This window comes from Agelaius tricolor, unplaced genomic scaffold, assembly GCF_023055355.1.
Source record: "Agelaius tricolor isolate 1412-34295 unplaced genomic scaffold, bAgeTri1.0.p SCAF_55, whole genome shotgun sequence".
Lineage (NCBI taxonomy): Eukaryota > Metazoa > Chordata > Aves > Passeriformes > Icteridae > Agelaius > Agelaius tricolor.
The window spans coordinates 127936-135849 of NW_027269315.1; the positions used below are offsets into that span (position 1 = coordinate 127936).

The 7914-nt window shown below is 49.6% G+C and overlaps 1 long non-coding RNA gene across 1 annotated transcript; it reads right to left on the reverse strand.

Moving 5' to 3' along the window:
• Nucleotides 1-233: 233 nt before the first annotated feature.
• Nucleotides 234-7164, reverse strand: LOC139604778 (uncharacterized). The gene is made up of 3 exons (XR_011684085.1): nt 7101-7164; nt 2821-2995; nt 234-294 (listed from the first exon to the last, which is right to left on the reverse strand). It is a non-coding gene; the product is annotated as an uncharacterized lncRNA (long non-coding RNA).
• Nucleotides 7165-7914: the final 750 nt, after the last annotated feature.

The following is a 7914-nucleotide window of genomic DNA, read 5'->3' on the forward strand; positions in this document are numbered from 1 at the left end:
GTGCCCAGCAAGAAATTTGCAATCTTTGCTGAATTTCTCTAAATCTAAAGCTGCCAGTGGTTTTTGATCTATTTCTCTAGAGTCCCATAATGCTGTTATCAGATTTCTAAAGTCCATACCTCCTCGGTGTGTCCTTATGGCTGCAGATCTTGACAGCACAGACGCTTTCTTCTGCATGCTGTTCTTTCCCAGTTCAGGGCTCCTTCAAGGCTCTCCCTGAATGACTTAGCCGCCCCCTTTTATCCCAGTTCTCTTCAATGGTCACAGCTGCAGCCCATCAAGGAAAACCAGGACCTGTGGGGCAAAGCCTCTAGACAGATATTCAAATAAAATACATTTCCTCTACTATTGCCACTAAGTACTACCCGGCAAGTCCTTAGAGCCCCAAAGGCCACCTTTCATCTGACACCAAGACCCTGGGGAAAGGACTTCTTTTTCCCATGGGAAATGGCCTCTCTTAGCAGCCATTTGCCCTGGCCAACAGGGCAGTGCCCAGTGAGAAATTATTAAACTTTCCTGGATTCCTCCACAACTAAAGCCGCCGGCAACCAAGAGCTTGCAAGTCCTTAGAGCCTCAAAGGCCACCTTTCATTCATACCCAGACCCTGGGGACATGACTTCATTTTCCCCAGGGATATTGAGGTCAGTTTGAGGCCACTCGCCCTGGCCATCTGCATCGTTCCCGGTGTGAAATTTGCAACCTTGGCTGATTTTCTCGAAAAGAAAAGCTGCTGGCAACGAGGACCCCGGAAGTCCTTGGAGCCCCAAAGGCCACCTTTCATCTGACACCCAGACCCTGGGGAAAGGACTTCTTTTTCCCATGCAAAATGGCCTCTCTTTGCAGCCATTTGCCCTGGCCAACAGGGCAGTGCCCAGTGAGAAATTTTTAAACTTTGCTGGATTCCTCCACAATTAAAGCTTCCGGCAACTAGGAGCTTCCAAGTCCTTAGAGCCCCAAAGGCCATGTTTCATCTGAAACCCAAATCCTGGGGGAAGGACTTCATTTTCCCCAGGGAAAAGTGGGTCAGTTTGAGGCCACTCACCCTGGCCATCTGCATCGTTCCCAGTGTGAAATTTGCAAACTTGGCTGATTTTCTCCAAAAGTAAAGCTGCTGGCAAGGAGGACCCTGGAAGTCCTTGGAGTCCCAAAGGCCACATTTCATCTGACACCCAGACCCTGGGGAAAGGACTTCTTTTTCCCATGGGCAATGGCCTCCGTTTGCAGCTACTCACCCTGGCAGAACGAGGACCCCGGAAGTCCTTAGAGCCCCAAAGTCCACCTTTCATTGATACCCAGACCCTGGACACATGACTTCATTTTCTCCATGGAAAATCGGATCAGTTTGAGGCCACTCGCCCTGGCCATCTGCATTGTCCCCGGTGGAAAATTTGCAAACCTTGCTGATTTTCACCAAAAGTAATGCTGCTGGGAACAAGGACCCTGGAAGTCCTTAGAGCCCCAAAGGCTACCTTTCATCTGATACGCAGACCCTGGGGAAAGGACTTCTTTTTCCCATGGGAAATGGCCTCCGTTTGCAGCCACTCACCCTGGCAGAAAGAGGGGAGACAAGGTAGAATTACCAAATCTTTGCTGGATTTTTCCAAAATTAATGCTGGCAGCAACGAAGATCCTGTAAGTACTTAGAGCCTCAAAGGCCACCTTGAATATATTACTGATACCCTGGGTAAAGGACATTTATCCCATGGAAAATGGCCTTCATTTGTGGCCACTTGGCCTGGCAGGCAGGGCAGTGCCAAGCGAGCAATTTGCAAACTGTGCTGGATCCTTCCAAAACAAAAGCTGCCAGCAAATAGGAACCTGCAAGTACTTAGAGCCCCTGATGCCAACTTCAAAAAGATAGCCAGACCCTGGGGAAAGGACTTCTTTTTCCCATGCAAAATGGCCTCACTTTGCAGCCATTTGCCCTGGCCAACAGGGCAGTGACCAGTGAGAAATTTGCAAACTTTGCTGGATGCCTCCACAACTAAAGCTGCCAGCAACTAGGAGCTCGCAAGTCCATAGAGCCCCATGGCCACCTTTCATTGATACCCAGACCCGCAGGGCATGACTTCATTGTCCAGATGGAAAATCGGATCAGTATGAGGCCACTCGCCCTGGCCATCTGCATCGTTCCCGGTGGGAAATTTGCAACCTTGGCTGATTTTCTCCAAAAGAAAAGCTGCTGACAAGGAGTACCCTGCAACTCCTCAGAGCCCCAAAGGCCACCTTTCATCTGACACCCAGACCCTGGGGAAAGGACTTCTTTTTCCCATGCAAAATGGCCTCCATTTGCAGCCATTTGCCCTGGCCAACAGTGCAGTGCCCGGTGAGAAATTATTAAACTTTCCTGGATTCCTCCACAACTAAAGCCACCGGCAACCATGAGCTTGCAAGTCCTTAGAACCTCAAAGGCCACCTTTCATTGATACCCAGACCCTGGCGACATGACTTCTTTTCCCCATGGAAAATGTAGTCAGTTTGAGGCCACTCGCCCTGGCCATCTTCAACGTTCCCGGTGTGAAATTTTCAAACTTGGCTGATTTTCTCCAAAACTAATGCTGCTGGCAACGAGTACCCTGCAAGTCCTTAGAGCCCCAGATGCCACCTTTCATCTGACACCCAGACCCTGGGCCAATGACTTCATTTTCCCCCATGGAAAATGGCCTCCATTTCTGGCCTCTCGCAATGACCAAGAGGGTTGTGCCCAGCAAGAAATTTGCAATCTTTGCTGAATTTCTCTAAATCTAAAGCTGCCAGTGGTTTTTGATCTATTTCTCTAGAGTCCCATAATGCTGTTATCAGATTTCTAAAGTCCATACCTCCTCGGTGTGTCCTTATGGCTGCAGATCTTGACAGCACAGACGCTTTCTTCTGCATGCTGTTCTTTCCCAGTTCAGGGCTCCTTCAAGGCTCTCCCTGAATGACTTAGCCGCCCCCTTTTATCCCAGTTCTCTTCAATGGTCACAGCTGCAGCCCATCAAGGAAAACCAGGACCTGTGGGGCAAAGCCTCTAGACAGATATTCAAATAAAATACATTTCCTCTACTATTGCCACTAAGTACTACCCGGCAAGTCCTTAGAGCCCCAAAGGCCACCTTTCATCTGACACCAAGACCCTGGGGAAAGGACTTCTTTTTCCCATGGGAAATGGCCTCTCTTAGCAGCCATTTGCCCTGGCCAACAGGGCAGTGCCCAGTGAGAAATTATTAAACTTTCCTGGATTCCTCCACAACTAAAGCCGCCGGCAACCAAGAGCTTGCAAGTCCTTAGAGCCTCAAAGGCCACCTTTCATTGATACCAGACCCTGGGGACATGACTTCTTTTCCCCATGGAAAATGGAGTCACTTTGAGGCCACTCGCTCGGGCCATCTACATCGTTCCCGGTGTGAAATTTGCAAACTTTGCAGATTTTCTCCAAAACGAAAGCTGCTGGCAACGAGGATCCTGCAAGTCCTTAGAGCCCCAAAGGCCACCTTTCATCTGATACCCAGACCCTGGGCCAATGACTTCATTTTCCCTATGGAAAATCGCCTCCATTTCTGGCCTCTCGCCCTGACTTTAGGGTGGCGCCCAGCAAGAAATTTGCAATCTTTGCTGGATTTCTCCAAATCTAAAGCTGCCAAGAAGTAGTACCTTGCAAGTCCTTAGAGCCCCAAAGGCCACCTTTCATCTGACACCCAGACCCTGGGGAAAGGACTTCTTTTTCCCATTGGAAATGTCCTCCGTTTGCTGCCACTCACCCTGGCAGAAAGTTGCAGCCTAGCTAGAATGATGCAATCTTTGCTGGATTTTTCCAAAAGAAATGCTGGCAGCAACTAGGACCCTGGAAGTCCTTAGAGCCTCAAACGCCACCTTGAACATATTACTGAGACCCCTGCTAAAGGACATTTTTCCCATGGAAAATGGCCTTCATTTGTGGCCACTTGGCCTGGCAGGCAGGGCAGTGCCAAGCGAGGAATCTGCAAACTGTGCTGGATCCTTCCAAAACGAAAGTTGCCGGCAACTAGGACCCTGCAAGTACTTAGAGCTCCAGATGCCACCTTTCATCTGACACCCAGACCCTGGGCCAATGACTTCATTTTCCCCATGGAAAATGGCCTCCATTTCTGGCCTCTCGCCCTGACCAAGAGGGTGGTGCCCAGCAAGAAATTTTCAATCTTTGCTGGATTGCTCCAAATCTAAAGCTGCCAGTAAGTAGTAGCCTACAAGTCCTTAGAGCCCCAAAGGCCACCTTTCATCTGACACCCAGACCCTGGGGAAAGGACTTCTTTTTCCCATGCAAAATGGCCTCTCTTTGCCGCCATTTGCTCTGGCCAACAGGACAGTGCCCAGTGAGAAATTATTAAACTTTCCTGGATTCCTCCACAACTAAAGCCACCGGCAACCAAGAGCTTGCAAGTCCTTAGAGCCTCAAAGGCCACCTTTCATTGATACCCAGACCCTGGCAACATGACTTCTTTTCCCCATGGAAAATCGGATCAGTTTGAGGCCACTCGCCCTGGCCATGTGCATCGTTCCCGGTGTGAAATTTGCAATCTTTGCTGATTTCCTCCAAAACGAAAGCTGCTGGCAAGGAGGAGCCTGCAACTCCTTAGAGCCCCTGATGCCACCTTTCATCTGATACCCAGACCCTGGGCCAATGACTTCATTTTCCCCATGGAAAATGGCCTCCATTTCTGGCCTCTCGCCCTGACCAAGAGGGCGGTGCCCAGCAAGAAATTTGCAATCTTTGCTGGATTGCTCCAAATCTAAAGCTGCCAGTAAGTAGTATCCTACAAGTCCTTAGAGCCCCAAAGGCCACCTTTCATCTGACACCCAGACCCTGGGCCAATGACTTCATTTTCCCCATGGAAAATGGCCTCCATTTCTGGCCTCTCGCCCTGACCAAGAGGGTGGTGCCCAGCAAGAAATTTTCAATCTTTGCTGGATTGCTCCAAATCTGAAGCTGCCAGCTTGTAGTACCCTACAAGTCCTTAGAGCCCCAAAGGCCACCTTTCATTGATACCCAGACCCTGGCGACATGACTTCTTTTCCCCATGGAAAATGGAGTCACTTTGAGGCCACTCGCTCTGGCCATCTACATCGTTCCCGGTGTGAAATTTGCAATCTTTGCTGATTTTCTTCACAACTAAAGCTACCGGCAACTAGGACCCTGCAAGTCCTTAGAGCCTCAGATGCCACCTTTCATCTGACACCCAGACCCTGGGCCAATGACTTCATTTTCCCCATGGAAAATGGCCTCCATTTCTGGCCTCTCGCCCTGACCAAGAGGGTGGTGCCCAGCAAGAAATTTGCAATCTTTGCTGGATTGCTCCAAATCTGAAGCTGCCAGCTTGTAGTACCCTACAAGTCCTTAGAGCCCCAAAGGCCACCTTTCATCTGACACCCAGACCCTGGGCCAATGACTTCATTTTCCCTATGGAAAATTGCCTCCATTTCTGGCCTCTCGCCCTGACTTTAGGGTGGCGCCCAACTAGAAATTTGCAATCTTTGCTGGATTTCTCCAAATCTAAAGCTGCCAAGAAGTAGTACCTTGCAAGTCCTTAGAGCCCCAAAGGCTACCTTTCATCTGACACCCAGACCCTGGGGAAAGGACTTCTTTTTCCCATTGGAAATGGCCTCCGTTTGCTGCCACTCACCCTGGCAGAAAGTTGCAGCCTAGCTAGAATGATGCAATCTTTGCTGGATTTTTCCAAAAGAAAGGCTGGCAGCAACTAGGACCCTGGAAGTCCTTAGAGCCTCAAACGCCACCTTGAACATATTACTGAGACCCCTGCTAAAGGACATTTTTCCCATGGAAAATGGCCTTCATTTGTGGCCACTTGGCCTGGCAGGCAGGGCAGTGCCAAGCGAGGAATCTGCAAACTGTGCTGGATCCTTCCAAAACGAAAGTTGCCGGCAACTAGGACCCTGCAAGTACTTAGAGCTCCAGATGCCACCTTTCATCTGACACCCAGACCCTGGGCCAATGACTTCATTTTCCCCATGGAAAATGGCCTCCATTTCTGGCCTCTCGCCCTGACCAAGAGGGTGGTGCCCAGCAAGAAATTTTCAATCTTTGCTGGATTGCTCCAAATCTAAAGCTGCCAGTAAGTAGTACCCTACAAGTCCTTAGAGCCCCAAAGGCCACCTTTCATCTGACACCCAGACCCTGGGGAAAGGACTTCTTTTTCCCATGCAAAATGGCCTCCATTTGCAGCCATTTGCTCTGGCCAACAGGACAGTGCCCAGTGAGAAATTATTAAACTTTCCTGGATTCCTCCACAACTAAAGCCACCGGCAACCAAGAGCTTGCAAGTCCTTAGAGCCTCAAAGGCCACCTTTCATTGATACCCAGACCCTGGCAACATGACTTCTTTTCCCCATGGAAAATCGGATCAGTTTGAGGCCACTCGCCCTGGCCATGTGCATCGTTCCCGGTGTGAAATTTGCAATCTTTGCTGATTTCCTCCAAAACGAAAGCTGCTGGCAAGGAGGAGCCTGCAACTCCTTAGAGCCCCTGATGCCACCTTTCATCTGATACCCAGACCCTGGGCCAATGACTTCATTTTCCCCATGGAAAATGGCCTCCATTTCTGGCCTCTCGCCCTGACCAAGAGGGCGGTGCCCAGCAAGAAATTTGCAATCTTTGCTGGATTGCTCCAAATCTAAAGCTGCCAGTAAGTAGTATCCTACAAGTCCTTAGAGCCCCAAAGGCCACCTTTCATTGATACCCAGACCCTGGCGACATGACTTCTTTTCCCCATGGAAAATGGAGTCACTTTGAGGCCACTCGCTCTGGCCATCTACATCGTTCCCGGTGTGAAATTTGCAATCTTTGCTGATTTTCTTCACAACTAAAGCTACCGGCAACTAGGACCCTGCAAGTCCTTAGAGCCTCAGATGCCACCTTTCATCTGACACCCAGACCCTGGGCCAATGACTTCATTTTCCCCATGGAAAATGGCCTCCATTTCTGGCCTCTCGCCCTGACCAAGAGGGTGGTGCCCAGCAAGAAATTTTCAATCTTTGCTGGATTGCTCCAAATCTAAAGCTGCCAGTTTTTGTTCTATTTCTCTAGAGTCCCATAATGCTGTTATCAGATTTCTAAAGTCCATACCTCCTCGGTGTGTTCTTATGGCTGCAGATCTTCACAGTACAGATGCTTTCTTCTGCATGCTGTTCTTTCCCAGTTCAGGGCTCTTTCAAGGCTCTCCGTGAATGGCTAAGTCGCCCCCTTTTATCCCAGTTCTCTTCTATGGTCACAGCTGCAGCCCATCAAGGACAGCCAGGACCTCTGTGGCAAAGCCTCTGAAGGGCCCCTTTGTTCCACTGGGCCCTGCAGTCTCCCAATGGTCTCCTTGGTGTTGCAGTGTCAAAATGGTGAAACCCCTTGGTTACACGAGGCCCTGCAGTGTCACAATGGCCTCTGTGGTTCCACGAGGACCCAGAGTGTCACGGGGCACTCCCTGGTTCCATTTGGCCCCACAGCGCCACAATGGACGTTTTATTCCATGGGTTTTCTCAGTGTCACAGCTGAATCCTTGGTTCTGTGAGGCCTCGCCACAATCAAAGCCAAACTATCAGAATAGGACTCATTAACACTAAATTGCTGTTTAAGAGGGTTACATTTATTCAGGCCTGAGATCTAGTTAAGGATAACTCTTAACCCTATGTGGACGTGTAATTCTACCAGCGTCATTAAATGTGTATTACAATTTACCCATTACCATAAAAACTCCCCCCAGTTCCCAGTTTCAATCCTTCTTTTTTCTGCCATTACATTCTTGAGCCAGATGTCTTCTTGTCTTCCAACCATCCTTGCTGGGAAAGCAGCCCCTGCATGGCTTGTTCCTGTGCTGAAAGTTCACAGGCACAGTAAAAATTGAATTAACCCTTTTGGTATCAGCCCCAGGCTTTGTGTGGGCAGGCAG